The sequence below is a fragment of the Mastigoproctus giganteus genome, chromosome 13 (assembly GCF_048544385.1).
Source record: "Mastigoproctus giganteus isolate SK-2022 chromosome 13, ASM4854438v1, whole genome shotgun sequence".
In the NCBI taxonomy this organism is placed as follows: Eukaryota; Metazoa; Arthropoda; class Arachnida; order Uropygi; family Thelyphonidae; genus Mastigoproctus; species Mastigoproctus giganteus.
In genome coordinates this window covers 172,763,177-172,781,391 of record NC_143587.1, presented here as the reverse complement: position 1 = coordinate 172,781,391, position 18,215 = coordinate 172,763,177, and the positions used below count along the sequence as shown (strand labels likewise).

The following is an 18,215-nucleotide window of genomic DNA, read 5'->3' as shown; positions in this document are numbered from 1 at the left end:
TTTCTTCAGTGACTCAAGGCAGTAACTAAGGGTTACTATTATGGAATTCTTAAAACTTTTCAATATAATTAAAAGTTTTAGTAAATCAAACTTGCATCTAATTCGAAGAATTTTGTTTTAAGGTCAATTTTTATAATAAAAAATAATAATACATACACTTACCAGCTGCGATTGCAATATCACCATCACAATATCACCATTGCAATATCACCAAAGTGGTCACAAGAACTTGTTGACATATTTATGGGTGAAACGCTATATATACCATGGTTTACTTAATCTCGTTAACAGGTGATTTGGTGAAACAAGAGTATAAGGGATTATCTTTTATAGTCCCGATACCAGGGTTTACTTGTGACCTGAGGACATCATTAAAGCAGGTACTTAATGGGTAATGCATTTAAGGATATGTGTAAAAATTACATAAATAGATGTAAAAATTGTTTAAATTAAAATAGATTAGAACAAGACAAAATTAAATAAATTAATTAAAATGATATAATCTAAATAATAGTGTTGGAAATCTTTATTAGTGGTTTAGGATGGTTGGTAGGAATTTATCTAGGTCACAGTCTACTTTTTAGTTGTGGGGGGGGGGGATTGGTTGGAGGATTAGTTGTGATTAAGAAGTTTGAATTTATTTTTAATTTGGGTTAGGACTATTCTTAAAGATCTGAATTTGTTAGTCTGCCTATTTCAATGTCCTCCTTGTGTTATACTGTGTCTATGAGTTATCTCTTGCTTGTCCTATGTAGGCTTTAGTACAATCTCTACATTGTAGCTGTTATATAGGGTTTTTATTAGTACTCATATGCTCAGAACTCAGGTCTAGAAGGGGTGGGGGAGGTCAAAATGGGGTTTTTTTATGTATTTTATTGTTTTGGTTTTTGTATACATGATAAAAATTGTTTTATAGCCATTATTAAATCATTTAGCAATAGCCTATCACTGCAGTACTCACCTCTAGAGGTGAGTACTGCAGTGATAGACTATTGCTAAATGATTTAATAATATAGGTTGTAGTCCACTTCTAATCCTCCATCTAACAATAATTTAATAATTTCGATGGTGATAACTATTCCTAAATAATTTAATGAAAAATTCACAGTAAATCAAGCTCTAGCTAAACTAACACAATTGTATTATAGCTATTTTTCCACAGATATCTAGTGCATAGGGGATGGTGATAAATAGTTTATCCTCATCAGGAATATTGTTGGGAAATTTTTCAATTGTGTTTTTTTATTGTTTTTGATATGAGTTTATGTGGATAACCATAGTTAGTGAAGATATGTTACTGGTACATTTTGTCCTTGAGAGCCTGGCTTTTGCAGAAGCCACAGGCCCTCAAGATGAAGACCTTCAGGACAGATCCAGCATCAGCAGGTCTTCTATAAATTTTTGTTGTAATGGTGTTGTTAGTTCTGCTTAGTAGTAGGTCAAGAAATGGTAGTTTTTTTTTTGTTTTTTTTATCTTCTTGTAATTCAATTTCAAATGAGGTGTGTGTGTGTGGGGATGTAGGCTATTGATATGCAGAGGAAAGTTGAGCTCCTCAACATTGTCTGGCAATGTTAAGGACATCATCTACATATCTAATCCATACTTTTGGTTTAAAGGTAGTTTTTCTATAGCCTTTGTTTAAAAGGAAGTCCAAAATATCTGTCAGTAAGGGGGGGGGGAGGAGAGTGGCTTGCCCATGCTTAGACTTGTTTTTGTTTATATAGGCTATTTTTGAAGCTGAAGTAACCATCTCCTATTGACAAATATATTAAGTCAAAGAATGAAATATCTAGAGGGATGGTGGTATGCATCTGGTCACTTAGTATTTGGTGGAGGATGGTCTTAGTCAATAAAAGAGACTAACACCATCATCCACCAAACTAGACAACCAGATACACACCACCTTCCTCACCAGCCTCTAGATATTTCAGACATTCTTGACTTAACAGACTTGCCAAAAGAGGTGCCTCCGTAGCCAGGTGGGAAGGAGCAGCAGTGCGTAGCACACGCTTCTTGATTAGACCGGGATTCGAGACCATCACCACCAAACACAGAGGATGCGGAAAGGTCAGGGAATGACCACAGCATATCCCGGAGCAATATGGCCTTAGTTGCTAATGCTCCTAAAAAAAAAACCAAATAACAAATAACTTGCCAAAAGGAGAAAGATACTTCAGCTTCAAAAATAGCCTATACAAACAAAAACAAGTCTAAGCATGGTCAATCCACTCCCCACACTACTTGCAGAGATTTTTACCTTTGAAAACGAGGCCATAGAAAAAGATACCTTTAAACCAAAAGTATGGATTAGATATATAGATGATGCCCTTACCATTTGGCCACACAGAATTGAGGAACTCAACAATTTTCATCTGCATATCAATAGCCTACCTACACACACACACACACACACACACTGTTCAAAATCAAATTAGAAGATAAAAAACTACCATTTCTTGACTTACTACCAAGCAGAACCAACAACACCATTAGACCACAAATTTATAGAAAACCCACTGACACTGGCTATCTTCTGTTCCTCATCCAACCATCTCCCTTAAAAACAAAAATAGGTGTCCTGAAGGGCTTTGTCTCGTGGATCTGCTGCATCTGCAAAGGCCAGGCTCTCAAGGACGAAATCCTCCAGTTAAAACACACACCTTCAGTAACTATGGTTATCCACATGAACTTTATTTTATTTATTTATTTTTTTTGGCGGGTGCACCATGTGGCTAATACTAACTCATATTGAAAACAATAAAAAACAAGGTTAAGGTAAAGAAAGCCAACAGATAAAGGCAAGAAACATTGGATAACTCATGCGGAAAATTAGTTTCCTGACGCTGGACTAGTGCAGCTCGCTCGGTAAACAGGCGGTAGGTGTTATCGGTCTGGAGTCGAAATCGAGAAGGATATATTGATTGACAGGTAAGCATGGCAAACGATGAAATGATTGGTGGTCATTGATTGGCATTATAATGTGTATTTGTGAGTAAAGAACTGTGCATAATAGTTTTGTGATGAACGGTAAACAGGTAATAGTAGCGATGAATCTTTTAAAGATGGAAGAAATTTGTAAGGAAAATAAAACGTTGATTGATTTTTTTTGAAAACTAAATCAATAAAAGTTTCGTTTTATTCATTATGTCCATTATGTTTTTTCTCATTATTAAATGCAGATTTTTGGAGTTCATGAGTGTTTTTACTATATTGTTGATTCAGATTTGGTTACGAAAAAAGGAAACGATTTCTTTATTTTTCATTATATTTCGTAACCTGACCTTAAATGGTAGGTTAGGAAATAATAGAAAAGGTTTCCTTATATTTCTTGACCTATGTTGTTGTTATTTGGTTTTTAGGAGCATTAGCAACTAAGGCCATATTGCTCCGGGGATAGCGGCGGTCATTCCCTGACCTTTCTGCATCCTCCGTATTTGGTGGTCACGGGCTCGAACCCCGGTCTAATCAAGAAGCGTGTGCTATGCACTGCTGCTCCTGCCCATCTGGCTACGGAGGCCCCTTTGTGACCTAACCTTAAATGTTAAGTTAGGAAATAATAGGAAAAGAAAGAAAGAAAGATTCTTTTTATATATATATATATATATATATTTATATATTGTGAATAGCTATTGATGTTATGATACGTGTGTATACATTACGGCAAGTTATCATTACCGCTGAGTGCTACCAAACCGATGTTATCTTGTGTTGTCTTCATGCACCAATCAGCACATCGTTTGCCACGCCTACCTGTCAATCAATATATCGTTCTCGACTTTGTTCCACACCGATAACACCTACCGTCTGTTTACCGAGCGGGCAGTGCTAGAGTGCCGCATCAGGAAACTAATTTTCCGCGTAAGTTATCCGATGTTTCTTGTCGTTCTGGTGTTGGCTTTCTTTACCTTCGCCAAAAACAATAGAAAATTTCTCCAACAATATTCCTCATGAGGAGAAACAATTCATCACATCCCCAGGTATAAAATAGCGAAAAAATAGCTGAAGTAGCTAAAAAACCTAATGGCTCATGAGGTACAAGAAGAAGAAGGTACAAGAAAAGTAAAAAGAAGAAACAGGAAAATAGTTATGCTCAGGTAGTCTAGGGTCGCAAATCTCATTCCTGTAGTAAAGACCTTGAACTGGGTTCTGAATCACAAATTTCATAAGCACAATTCAAAGGTAAGATGTGGATATAAGCAAACAAGTAATAAACATAAATAAAAAAAAAAAAAAGTACATGAACTCATCAGCAACTCTTTTTACTTGTCCTATCTGATGCATCACGTTCACATAATATTTTTCCTTAATGTTATTAATTACCAAACATTTTTTCCAGATCATATTGATGTAGGGAAGATTTCCTACTAAATCTCTATAATTGTTTTGTCCAATTGCATCTCAATTTTAAAATGAAAGTTTGGTTTATTTCATGCCACTTTTTCTCATTAACTAGGTTTGTACATTTTGTAATTTTACTCACTGTATGACAAAAGACCATAAGTGATGTTTTACTATACAACGTATGTAAAATTTTATTTATATATATATTTTTTTGTATGTGTGTTTATTCACTTATTACTTGTTAATTTTTATCCACAATATTTTATTCACTTGCCTTTGAGTTGCTTTTACTAAATCTTGATTCATATGCTCAGAACTTAGTTCAAATCAGGAACAGGATTTGCATCACTATTTTTCTACTTTTTACTTTTATGAAAGATTTATTAATGAAAGTACAGAAAAATGCTATTTTCCTTGTATATTAACTTTTTTTTTGCTTTCACAAAGTTTTTGCATCTTTTCCTGCTGCTTTGATCACTATATGTAATTCTTTTCTATGCTGAGTTTTAAAATAAGTTATCATGAATTTAATTCCCTCTTTGTACCCTGCCACTAGATGTTGCTAACTAGTGAAATTTTATATAGCTTTCTTGGTTCAGTTTTGAATTCACTTTGGCATGCTTTCTTGTGCTGTTAAGTTAATTTTCTTTCCTGTTATATGTGTCTGTATTCTACATCTACATTGTATTCTACATCAGCATGTTCGGGAGGCAAATGGAGGGAGTAATACTCTTGATTTGATTATCAGCAGTGATTCTTCATGCATTAAGAATCTGCAGATAAATGAACCACTAAGTGGCAGTGATCACAGTGTGCTGAAGTGGGATATACTCAAAGAGGTAACTACCATTAGGGGTAAAGGGAAGGGTTATTGCTTCCGTAAAGGCGACTACGATGGACTGAGACAGTATTTAAATTCTATACAGTGGGACCAACTGATGATGTTACCAACAGCAAATTCAAAATGGGAAGCATTCAAAGAACTTATCTTGGAAGCTACTAGGCTTTACACACCAACTAAGAAATATTGTTCAAGGTTTAGGCCAAAATGGATGTCAGATAAACTAATGAGGCATATGACAGAGAAGAAAAATGCATGGGATACTTACAAATTAACACATGACACAGAAGCCTATGATAGATACAAGTTGATATGCAACCAAGTTACAAAGGAGGTTAGACAGGAGAAGGCAGATTACGAGAAATCCTTGGCAAGGGATGCAAAGAAAAACAGCAAAGAGTTCTTTACATATGTAAACTCTAGAAGGAAGGGGATGAATCAGATTGGTCCACTTGATATTGATGGGTCAACTGTTGATGATCCTGCTCAGGTAGCTAACAAACTAAATGAATATTTTGCATCGACATTCACAGATGAGGAGTTATTCAGCGAGGGGAATGCCAGAGGTGTATTCAACTCTAGCAGTAAGCTACAGAATCTTGAAATAACTGGGAGTAAAGTGGAGGAGAACCTGTTGAAGATAAACACAAGAAAGGCACCCGGGGTGGATGGGATCTATCCAGTTATATTAAAGGAGGCAGCAAAGGAAGTAAGCAAACCCTTAGCCATAATTATGAGAGCTTCCTTGGACTCAGGGGAGGTACCCATAGACTGGAAATGTGCAAATGTGACCCCAATTCACAAAGGAGGATCAAAGGCTGACACAAGTAATTATAGACCTGTGAGCTTAACTTCTGTTCCAGGAAAATTAATGGAGGCACTGGTTAAAGAAGCACTGCAGGATCATTTAGACAAGACTTCAGTTATAGCTCGGACACAGCATGGTTTTGTTAAGGGGAAGTCTAGCCTGACCAATTTGATTGGATACTATGATGCAGTCACAAAAGAACTGGATGCAGGGAATAGCTTTGATATTATATACTTGGATCTTAGAAAGGCTTTTGATACTGTTGCACATGGAAGACTGCTACACAAATTGGAGCAGTGTGACATTGGAGGCAAATTGCTGCTATGGATAAAGGGGTGGTTGAGGGGGAGAAGACAGAGTGGTAATCAATGGACACTGCTCATCGTGGACTAATGTTATTAGTGGAGTCCCTCAGGGCTCAGTGTTGGGTCCATTATTGTTTTCTGTATTTATAAATGATATTGATGATGGTATATCAAGCTTAATGTCCAAGTTTGCAGACGATACAAAGGTTGGCAGGGTTGTCAAGGACACTACTGACTTGAGTCTGCTGACGAGGCTACTAGTGACGGTCGTGTTCAAAGCCGCTAAGTGGATTTTTCTTATTTATTGATTTGAAATTGTTTTTCTAAAACTTTTGATTTAAATTTAGTAGTATAACATTATTTTGTGATTTTTTGATTACTTTGGTGTATTTATTCTTTACTCGGCCTTGTAAAAGTATCGGTAAGGGTTTCCACGTGTTCGTAACTACCGCTACCGTTAGTAACTTTCCCGCCATTGTGATACTGTACTAGATATACTGTAGGTTATATACCGTACTAGATAGCGTTAGTGGAACTTCGTTAGCAGTTAAATTGTACGTTTAAATAAATACATATAACGACTTAGATTACAAATGTAATATAATTAATAACATAACATAATTAATTAATAAATTAATAGAATCATGACTCAGACCAGAGCAGCAAAGCAAAAGGCTCAAGCTAATGGAAGTGCTGTGGCTCAGAGCAGAACTGAGGAGGGCAGTTGTCCTCTGACTCACAGCCTTATAAAATGCACTGTTTGCTTGATGTTTGCAGAGCAATCGGGTACGGGACATGATACTGCCAAGGGGGATGTCTTTGTGTGTGCGCGATGCAAGGAGTGTATCGATATCAGGGAACAACTCGGCGTTCTTGTGGGCATATATGAGAGCTTGAAGGACAGGGTGGATGCCCTCGAAGAAACTAAATTGAGGGGCCCATCAAGCTCTCAGCTGCCCACATCAACGCCAGAGCTTGCACTTGGGCATCGCGTGACACAGAGACAACCCCTAAGGCAGAATGCGCTGGTCCCGAAGGAACTAGTAGTTGTTGGTGACTCTATTGTCAGGGAAACGGGGAACATGCTTTGTAAAAAAGATAGGTGGAACAGGACCAGGGTATGTCTGCCAGGGGCAAAGGTTGATGACGTTGTAGAGCGAATATCATCTTTTAAGGGCACAAAAGGTGATATAGTTGTACACGTTGGCACTAATAATATTAAGAGTAGGAGACCGGCAGAATTACTTAACAAGTACAGGTCACTGTTGAACAAAAGCCGAGAATTAGGGTTAATTTTGAAAGTGTCTGCAATTCTGCCCAGACACGATAGGAGGGAGTATATGATGAGAGCCTTGTCGATCAATTCGGCCCTGGAAAGATTGTGCAAGGCTCAAGGGGTAGAATTTATTTCAGCCTGGACTGTACTTGTTAACAGGAGAGATTGCTTCTACAGGGATGGGATACACTTAAATAGAAAGGGTGCAAGAATATTTGCTGATGCTATCGAGGCAGTGTTAGGTGGGTCGGAAAACTGCTAGCTTGGGGGGAGACAAAGACCAATAGATTGACAGTAGCCACTGGCAGAAGTGAAAGAGATTCTTGCACTGCTTCTATTAGAATGAGCAGAAGCCTGAAAAACAAGACGCATGGTATTTCAGAGACTGCTGGGAGCCATTGCGGTACAAGTAAACACATGGGTGGTGTTAGGGTAGCTAAGAATAGAAACAGGTGCAGGTATACTTGCGTGTACACCAATGCTAGGAGTTTAGTAAATAAATTTGATGAATTTGAGGTATTGCTCAAAACATCGAAGGCAGATATTGTTGGGATATCAGAGACGTGGTGTCACACAGATATAAGGGATGGAGAACTGCAATTTTGGGAGTACAACGTCTACAGAAAGGATAGACAGGATAGGAAGGGGGGAGGGGTTATGCTATTAGTTAAGAAACACATAAAAACCAAGGAAGTGAAGCCAGTCGACATCGCTGGACAGTGCAGTGTGGAGTCAGTTTGGTGTGACATAAACATTGGGAGATCAAAATTGAGAGTAGGAGTGAGCTATAGGCCTAATGACTCTGATGAGTATAATAAGAAACTGTACAGGGAAATAGAATGGGCCAGTAAATCAGAGTGTCTTATAATGGGAGATTTTAATTTCCCAGATATTGACTGGATTTTGGGGGCTGGTTACTCACACACTAGCAGGGCTTTTGTGGATTTATTGGATGATTGTTTTCTACATCAGCATGTTCGGGAGGCAACTAGAGGGAGTAATACTCTTGATTTAATTATCAGCAGTGATTCTTCATGCATTAAGAATCTGCAGATAAATGAACCACTAGGTGGCAGTGATCACAGTGTGCTGAAGTGGGATTTACTCAAAGAGGTAACTACCATTAGGGGTAAAGGGAAGGGTTATTGCTTCCGTAAAGGCGACTACGATGGACTGAGACAGTATTTAAATTCTATACAGTGGGACCAACTGATGATGTTACCAATAGTAAATTCAAAATGGGAAGCATTCAAAGAACTTATCTTGGAAGCTACTAGGCTTTACATACCAACTAAGAAATACTGTTCAAGGTTTAGGCCAAAATGAATGTCAGATGAACTAATGAGGCATATGGCAGAGAAGAAAAATGCATGGGATACATACAAATTAACACATGACACAGAAGCCTATGATAGATACAAGTTGATATGCAACCAAGTTACAAAGGAGGTTAGGCAGGCAAAGGCAGATTACGAGAAATCCTTGTCAAGGAATGCAAAGAAAAACAGCAAAGAGTTCTTTACTTATGTAAACTCTAGAAGGAAGGGGATGAATCAGATTGGTCCACTTGATATTGATGGGTCAACTGTTGATGATCCTGCTCAGGTAGCTAACAAACTAAATGAATATTTTGCATCGACATTCACACATGAGGAGTTATTCAGCGAGGGGAATGCCAGAGGTGTATTCAACTCTAGCAGTAAGCTACAGAATCTTGAAATAACTGGGAGTAAAGTGGAGGAGAAACTGTTGAAGATAAACACAAGAAAGGCACCCGGGGTGGATGGGATCTATCCAGTTATATTAAAGGAGGCAGCAAAGGAAGTAAGCAAACCCTTAGCCATAATTATGAGAGCTTCCTTGGACTCAGGGGAGGTACCCATAGACTGGAAATGTGAAAATGTGACCCCAATTCACAAAGGAGGATCAAAGGCTGACACAAGTAATTATAGACCTGTGAGCTTAACTTCTGTTCCAGGAAAATTAATGGAGGCACTGGTTAAAGAAGCACTGCAGGATCATTTAGACAAGACTTCAGTTATAGCTCAGACACAGCATGGTTTTGTTAAGGGGAAGTCTAGCCTGACCAACCTGATTGGATACTATCATGCAGTCACAAAAGAACTGGATGCAGGGAATAACTTTGATATTATATACTTGGTTCTTAGAAAGGCTTTTGATACTGTTGCACATGGAAGACTGCTACACAAATTGGAGCAGTGTGACATTGGAGGCAAATTGCTGCTATGGATAAAGGGGTGGTTGAGGGGGAGAAAACAGAGTGGTAATCAATGGACACTGCTCATCGTGGACTGATGTTATTAGTGGAGTCCATCAGGGCTCAGTGTTGGGTCCATTATTGTTTTCTGTATTTATAAATGATATTGATGATGGTATATCGGGCTTAATGTCCAAGTTTGCAGATGATACAAAGGTTGGCAGGGTTGTCAAGGACACTACTGACACTATGCTGCTGCAACAGGATCTGGAAAGGTTGAGCAGATGGGCTGAGAGGTGGCAAATGAAGTTTAACATTGACAAATGTAAAGTACTACACATGGGAAACAGCAACCCCAGAGCAACGTATCAACTCTGTGGTACTACACTGACAGTGGTAGAGAATGAAAGGGACTTGGGGGTGGTTGTGCAGGCAGATATGAAGTTCTCTGAGCAGTGCAGACGGGCTGCAAGAGTAGCTCATGGAGTATTGTCAATGATATACAGGAATTTTTCCAGCAGGGATAAGGAGGTGATTATTCCATTGTATAAGGCGATGGTCAGGCCACACCTAGAGTACTGTATACAGGTCTGGAGGCCTCATTTCAAGAAGGATGTAGAGCTGCTGGAACGAGTACAGAGAAGGGCAACAAGATTAGTGAATGGAACAAAGGGGTGCTCTTACGAAGAAAGGCTTAAGTTTTGCAAATTACAGTGTCTGGAGACTAGGCACCAGCGAGGTGATCTGACAGAGGTGTATAAAGCCTTGAATGGTTTAAGCATGCTCAATGCTGATGGGATTCTTCCTCTAGCTCAGAAAAATCACCTGAGAGGGTATAAATTCAAATTGAGGAAAGACAGATGTAGGATAGACGTGCGGAAATTTGCCTTTAGCCAGCGGGTGGTTGGTTGGTGGAACAGACTTCCATCCCTTGTGGTGGAGGTTGATAGCCTAAATAAGTTTAAGGCTCAGCTGGACAGGTATTTTGAACTAACAGAGGGGTGAAGTGGAAGTGGGGGTTTTTTTTTTTTTTTTTTTGGCTGATGCTGCATAAGCTTGCTTTCTTGCATCAAATGCCTCTACTAATGCTAATGCTAATGCTATGCTGCTGCAACAGGATCTGGAAAGGTTGAGCAGATGGGCTGAGAGGTGGCAAATGAAGTTTAACATTGACAAATGTAAAGTACTACACATGGGAAACAGCAACCCCAGAGCAACGTATCAACTCTGTGGTACTACACTGACAGTGGTAGAGAATGAAAGGGACTTGGGGGTGGTTGTGCAGGCAGATATGAAGTTCTCTGAGCAGTGCAGACGGGCTGCAAGAGTAGCTCATGGAGTATTGTCAATGACATACAGGAATTTTTCCAGCAGGGATAAGGAGGTGATTATTCCCTTGTATAAGGCAATGGTCAGGCCACACCTACAGTACTGTATACAGGTCTGGAGGCCTCATTTCAAGAAGGATGTAGAGCTGTTGGAACGAGTACAGAGAAGGGCAACAAGATTAGTGAATGGAACAAAGTGGTGCTCTTACGAAGAAAGGCTTAAGTTTTGCAAATTACAGTGTCTGGAGACTAGGCACCAGCGAGGTGATCTGACAGAGGTGTATAAAGCCTTGAATGGTTTGAGCATGCTCAATGCTGATGGGATTCTTCCTCTAGCTCAGAAAAATCACCTGAGAGGGCATAAATTCAAATTGAGGAAAGACAGATGTAGGATAGATGTGCGGAAATTTGCCTTTAGCCAGCGGGTGTTTGGTTGGTGGAACAGACTTCCATCCCTTGTAGTGGAGGTTGATAGCCTAAATAAGTTTAAGGCTCAGCTGGACAGGTATTTTGAACGAACAGAGGGGTGAAGTGGAAGTGGTTTTTTTTTTTTTTTTTTTTTTTGGCTGATGCTGCATAAGCTTGCTTTCTTGCATCAAATGCCTCTACTAATGTATGGTGAATTATAAACTACATGCCTGATACACTATTATCTCTCCCCCTTTTACATTTGGCTTTAATTTTAATTCCCTTAATGACCAACTTCCTTTATACCTTATTTTATTTAAAATTACTTAGCGTGCATAATTTTAACCTCAAACTCTTTTGGCATGTATTTTCTGTTCAAAACAGACACAGACATTTATTGTCAGAGACAGATATTATTATTTCTTGTAATTCTGGTGATTGACCCATGATCGGTAACACCAAGGTTCTGGGTGCAATATGTGACGATGCCTCCGTAGCCAAGTGGGCAGGAGCAGCAGTGCGTAGCACATGCTTCTTGATTAAACCAGGGTTCAAGCCAGTGATCACCAAATACGGAGGATGCAGAAAGGTCAGGGAATGACAACCGCATATCCCTGGAGCAATATGGCCTTAGTTGCAAATGCTCCTAAAAACCAAATAACAACAACAAAAATAACAGCACTATGTGACAACATCTCCTTGCTAAGTATTTAATTGTTTTATAATTTATTTTCTCCTCTATTCTCTTTTCTATTCCTCTCCTATTTCTATTACTTTTTTGTTAAACTAATTTTAAGTACTTATATATTCCTTCAATCTCCAATTTTTTCCCTCTCTAAACTAATTTCAAAACCATAAATAAATAAATCTTTAGCCATTGTCAATCCACTGCAGGATGGAGGCCTCCTCATCATATTGAGGGAAATGGACCATAATCTGCCATGCTGGTCAGTGTGGCAGATTATGTAGGTTGGACAGTATTTAGCAGTATCAGGGGCTCGAACTGGGGTCTGCTCAATCAGCATGTGCTATCACACTCCCACTCACGACCACTTGGCTACATATAAACATGTGTGTGTGTGTGCGCACGCTCGTGCGTGCAACCAATAAAATTGTACTGTATAGGAATATTCATACTCCTAATTTTTTTCTTACTCCAGAGTAAGAAAAAAAAAAAACCTTTCCTTTCTACATTCTTCCAAAATGAGGCCTCCAGACCTGTACTTAAGGGGTAGCCTGACCTGCTTTTCCCTGCTAGAAAAATTCCTATATATCATTAACAAGACTCCATGACCTGCTCTGGCAGCCCATCTGCACTGCTCAGCAAACTTCATATCTGACTGCACAATTACCCCCAGTTTGTTTTCATTCTCCAATTCTCTGAGTGTAGTACCACACAGTTGTGTGGTACTACACTCAAAAAAGCTTTTTTTTTCTACCTTTCCATCCCAAGGAAAGGTAGAAAAAAAATTCAATTATAATTAAACAAGAAATAGTGAAAAAACAGGATGACAGTGCTAAAATTAGTTCATTGGTGCATGAATATGATTTTTCCCAGTCAACCATTTCTACCATAATGAAACAAAAAGAAAAAAATTTAAATAATTAAAGTAAGTGATGAATTAACATTGACAAATGCTAAGTACTGCATATGGGTAGCTGTAATTCAAGAGAAATGTACCAACTGTGTGATACTACACTCAGGGAATTGGAGAGTGAAAACAAACTGGGGGTAATTGTGCAGTCAGATATGAAGTTCGCTGAGCAGTGCAGATGGGCTGCCAGAGCAGGTCATGGAGTCTTGTTAGTGATATATAGGAATTTTTCTAGCAGGGAAAAGCAGGTCAGGCTACACCTTAAGTACAGGTCTGGAGGCCTCATTTTGAAAGAATGTAGAGTTGCTAGAATGAGTACAAAGAAGGGTAACAAGATTGGTGAGGGAAACAAAGGAGTGCTCTTAAAGCTTAAGTTCTGCAAATTGCAGCACCTGGAGACTAGGCACATGTAAGGTGATCTCACTAAGGTGTATAAGGCCTTGAACAGGTTGAGCAAACTCAATGCTGATGGGATTCTGGCTGATGCTACATAAGCTTGCTTTCTTGCATCATATGCCTCTACTAATACTAATTCTGCAGTCTTGTCTAGACGATCCTGCAATGCTTCTTTAACCAGTGATTCCATTATTTTCCCTGGAACACAAGTTAAACTAAGAGGTCTTTAGTTACTTGTGTCACCTTTTGAACCCCCTTTGTGAATTGGTGATACATTTGCACACCTCCAGTCTATGGGGACTTCCCCTGAGTCCAAGGAAGCCCTCATAATTATGACTAAGGGTTTGCTTACTTCCTTTGCTACCTCCTTTAATAAAACTGGATAGATCCCATCCACCCCAGGTGCCTCTTTTATGTTTAACTTCAACAATTTCTACTCCACTTTGCTCTCAGTTATTACAAAATCATTTATCTCCCTGTTAGAGTTTGATAAAATTGTGGAAGGAAGGATAAGGCAGGAGACGGAAATAGGAGAGGAAAAGTTCGGTTTCATGCCGGAAAGAGGAACAACAAATGCGATCTTTGCTTTAAGTCAGGTGATGGAAAGGTACAGGGAGATGCAAGTCGAGTTGCACATGGTGTTCACAGACCCGGAAAAAGCATATGATAGAGTGCCAAGACAAGACAAGAGGTATGGAGATGCATGAGGGAGAAGGGTGCATCAGCAAAGTACGTAAGGCTTCTGAAGGAAATGTACGAGGGAGCGGTGACTCAGGTTAAGAGTAGTGTAGGTATGACTGAGCGAGTTCCCTGTAGTAGCTGGACTGCACCAGGGATCAGCTCTCAGCCCATATCTGTTCGATCTGGTAATGGATGTGTTGGTGAGAGATGTGAGGAGTAGATCATCACGGAGTATGCTGTTTGTGGATGATATCGTACTGTGCAAACCATCCCAAGGAAAGGTAGAGAAGAAATTGGAGGAATGGAGGAAAGCATTGGAAGAGAGAGGCATGAGGATAAGTAGAACAAAGACAGAATATATGGCATTGAATGGAGAAGATGAGAGTTCTATAAAACTGCAGGAGGAAAAGCTACCATCAGTTTCGAAATTTAAGAATCTGGGATCGAACGTTGAGAGGGATGGCGGATTGAGTGCAGAAATACAGCATAAAGTGCAATGTGAATGGTTGAACTGAAGATAGACGAATGGGGTCCTGTTTGATAAGAAAGTAAATTGCAGAAGGAAGGGAAGATTGTATAAAACCGGTTAGACCCACATTGGTGTACGGTGCTGAGACATGGGCAATTACAAGAGCCCAGGAGAAGAAGATGGAAGTGGCAGAGATGAGGATGCTAAGATGGATGTGTGGTGTGACTAGGAAGGCCAGGATAAAAAAACAATTATATCAGAGGTACAGTTAATGTGGGGCCTCTGAGTAAAAAAATGGAATCTAAGTTGAGGTGGCTTGGACATGTGGAACAAAAGAGTATGTGGGGAAGAGGTGCGAAAAGTTGGAGGTGATATGGAAGAGGAAGAGTGGGAGACCTAAGCTGAGATGGAAGGACAAGATGGCAGAGGATTTAAAGAGAGAAGATGGAGGAGAGAAGAAGCCCAGGATAGGGAGGAATGGAGGAAAAGAATTAAGGATGGAAATGCCGACCCCATATAAACGTGGGAGGAAGGCGAAGATAAAGAAGAAGAGTTTGATAAACTTCTGGCACTCCTCATGTGTGAATGCAGATGCAAACTACTCATTCAGTTTATCAGCTACCTGAGCATGATCATCAATAGTCAACTCATCTATGTTAAGTGGACCAATCTGATTCATCCCTTTCCTTCTAGAGTTTACATAAGTAAAGAAATCTTTGCATCCTTTTGCCAAAGATTTCTTGTAATCTGCCTTCGCCTGCCTAACCTCATTTGTGACTTGATTACAGACTAGTTTACACCTGCCATAGGCTTCTGTGTTACCTGATACTTTATATGCATCCTATACATTTTTTTTCTCTGCCACGAGCCTCATTAATACATCTGGTCTAAACCTAGAACAGTATTTCTTAGTTGGAATGAAAAGCCTAGTAGCCCCCAAAATTAAGTCCCTGAAGGCTTCCCATTTAGAATTCAAGATTGGTACCATCATCAGTTGATCCCACTGTACGGAATATAAAAACTGTCTGAGACCTCTGTAGTCACCTTTATGAAAGCAAAAGCCCTTCCCTTTAGCCTTGATGGTAGTTACATCTTTAAGGAATTCCCATATCAGTACACTGTGATCACTGTCACCCAATGGTTCCTTTATCGCCAATTCTTAATGCATGAATAATTACTGCTGATAATCAGATCAAGAATATTACTCCCACTGGTTGTCTGCCTCTCGAACATGCTGCTGTAGAAAACATCATCCAATAAATCTACAAAAGTTATGCTAGTGTGCGAGTGATCAACCCACAAGTTCCCATCAATATCTGGAAAGTTCAAATGCCACATTATAAGACATTCTGATTTACTGGTCCACTATTTCTCTGCACAATTGCTCATTATAATCATCAGATTCATTACGCCTGTAACACACACACACCTACTCTCATTTTTCCTTTCCCAGTGCTTATTTCACAACAAACAGACTCAAAACTGCATTGTCCACCAACATCAATTGGATGCACTTTGTTAGATTTTATGTTTCTTAACTAACAGCATAACCCTTCCTCCCTTCCTGCCCTGTCTATCCTTCCCATACACATTGTACTCCCCAAATTCCAATTCTGCATTGCTTATATCTGTGTGACACCATGCCTTCGATGTCTTGACTAGCACTTCAAGCTCATCAAATTTATTAACTATACTCCTAGCATTAGTGTACATGCAAGTATACATACACATGTTCCTACTCTTAGTTACCCTAACACAGCCCATGTATTTACTTGTTCCACCATGACTCCCAACAGTCCTGGAAATCTGCATTACCTTGCTTTCCAGGCTGCTATTCATTCTAATAGAAGCAGTGCACAAATTGCTTTTCCCTCTGCCTGCGGCCACTGTTAATCTTTTAGTCTGTGTAAGCCACTAAGCTAGCAGTTTTCCAACCCACCTAACACTGCCTCGATAGCATCAGCAAATATTCTTGCACCCTTTCTATTTAAGTGTACCCCATCCCTGTAGAAGCAGTCTCTCCTGTCATCAAACACACACCAGGCTGAAAAAAAATTCTACCCCTTGAGCCTTGCACAATCTCTCCAGGGCTGAATTGATCGACAAGCCTCTTATCATATACTCCCTCCTATTGTGTCTGGGCAGAATTGCAGACACTTTCACATTCAACTGTAACTCACAACTTTTTTTTCATCATTGACCAGTACTTGAGTAAATCTGCAGATTTCTTAATGTCATTAGTTCCAACGTGTACAACATCACCTTTTGTGCCCTTAAAAGATGATATTTGTTCAACGTCATTAACTTTTGCCCCTGGCAGACATACACTGGTCCTGTTCCACCTATCCTTCTTGCATAGTATATTCCCAGTCTCCCCGACAAAAGTAAAGAATTTTTTTAAACGTAAAGAACTCATTTAAACGTAAAGAACTAATGTTATTAGTAGAGTCCCTCAGGGTTCAGTGTTGGGTTCATTAGTGTTTTCTGTATTTATAAATGATATTGATGATGGTATATCAAGCTTAATGTCCAAGTTTGCAGACGATAAAGGTTGGCAGGGTTGTTAAGGACATTACTGACGCTATGCTGCTGCAACAGGATCTGGAAAGGTTGAGCAGATGGGCTGAGAGGTGGCAAATGAAGTTAAACATTGACAAATGTAAAGTAATACATATGGGAAACAGCAACCCCAGAGCAACGTATCAACTCTGTGATATTACACTGAGAGTAGTAGAGAATGAAAAGGACCTGGGAGTAATTGTGCGGGCAGATATGAAGTTCTCTGAGCAGGCAGACAGGCTGCAAGAGTAGCTCATGGTGTCTTGTCAATGATATACAAGAATTTTTCTAGCAGGGATAAGGAGGTGATTATTCCCTTGTATATACAGGTCTGGAGTCCTCATTTTAAGAAGGATGTTGAGGTATTGGAACGAGTGCAGAGAAGGGGAACAAGGTTAGTGAATGGAACAAAGGGTTGCTCTTATGAAGAAAGGCTTAAGTTTTGCAAATTACAGTGTCTGGAGACTAGGCACCGGCGAGGTGATCTGATAGAGGTGTATAAAGCCTTGAATGATTTGAGCATGCTCAATGCTGATGGGATTCTTTCTCTTGCTCAGAATAATCACCTGAGATGGCATAAATTCAGATTGAGGAAAGACAGATGTAGGACAGATGTGTGGAATTCCTCTAGCCAGCAGGTAGTTGGTTGGTGGAACAGATTTCCATCCAAGAAATTAAGGACATGCTTGCTGTATGGGACATTGTGAAGAGGACAGTAAGAAAAAAACCCAGATATTGAAACCGCCGAGTCGATGACCAGCAAATTTGAAGGTCAGGTGTTATTTCAAGGACCTTCAGAGAAAGCGCCAAAAGCAAACAGTTTTTATACCATATGTAGCAAGAGGCAGAGATCAGAAAGGACACCAGATCCCAAATGTTGTCCTGGTATCTTCGTAGTAGAAGATTCCCTTACAACTCCATCACCACATCATTCTGAAAACTACCATTCTTGTCTTTTTTTAATGTCTATAATTAGCATTTTAAACAAC

The 18,215-nt window shown here is 39.5% G+C and overlaps 1 protein-coding gene across 1 annotated transcript in view; it reads right to left on the bottom strand.

Moving 5' to 3' along the window:
- Positions 1-225: 225 nt before the first annotated feature.
- Smyd5 (SET and MYND domain containing, class 5) overlaps positions 226-18,215 on the bottom strand; it is a 331,312-nt gene continuing 313,322 nt past the window's right edge. The window contains exon 14 of the mRNA XM_090387391.1: positions 226-359. The gene's annotated coding sequence lies outside the window, so the exon portion shown is untranslated. The remainder of the gene's footprint in view (positions 360-18,215) is intronic.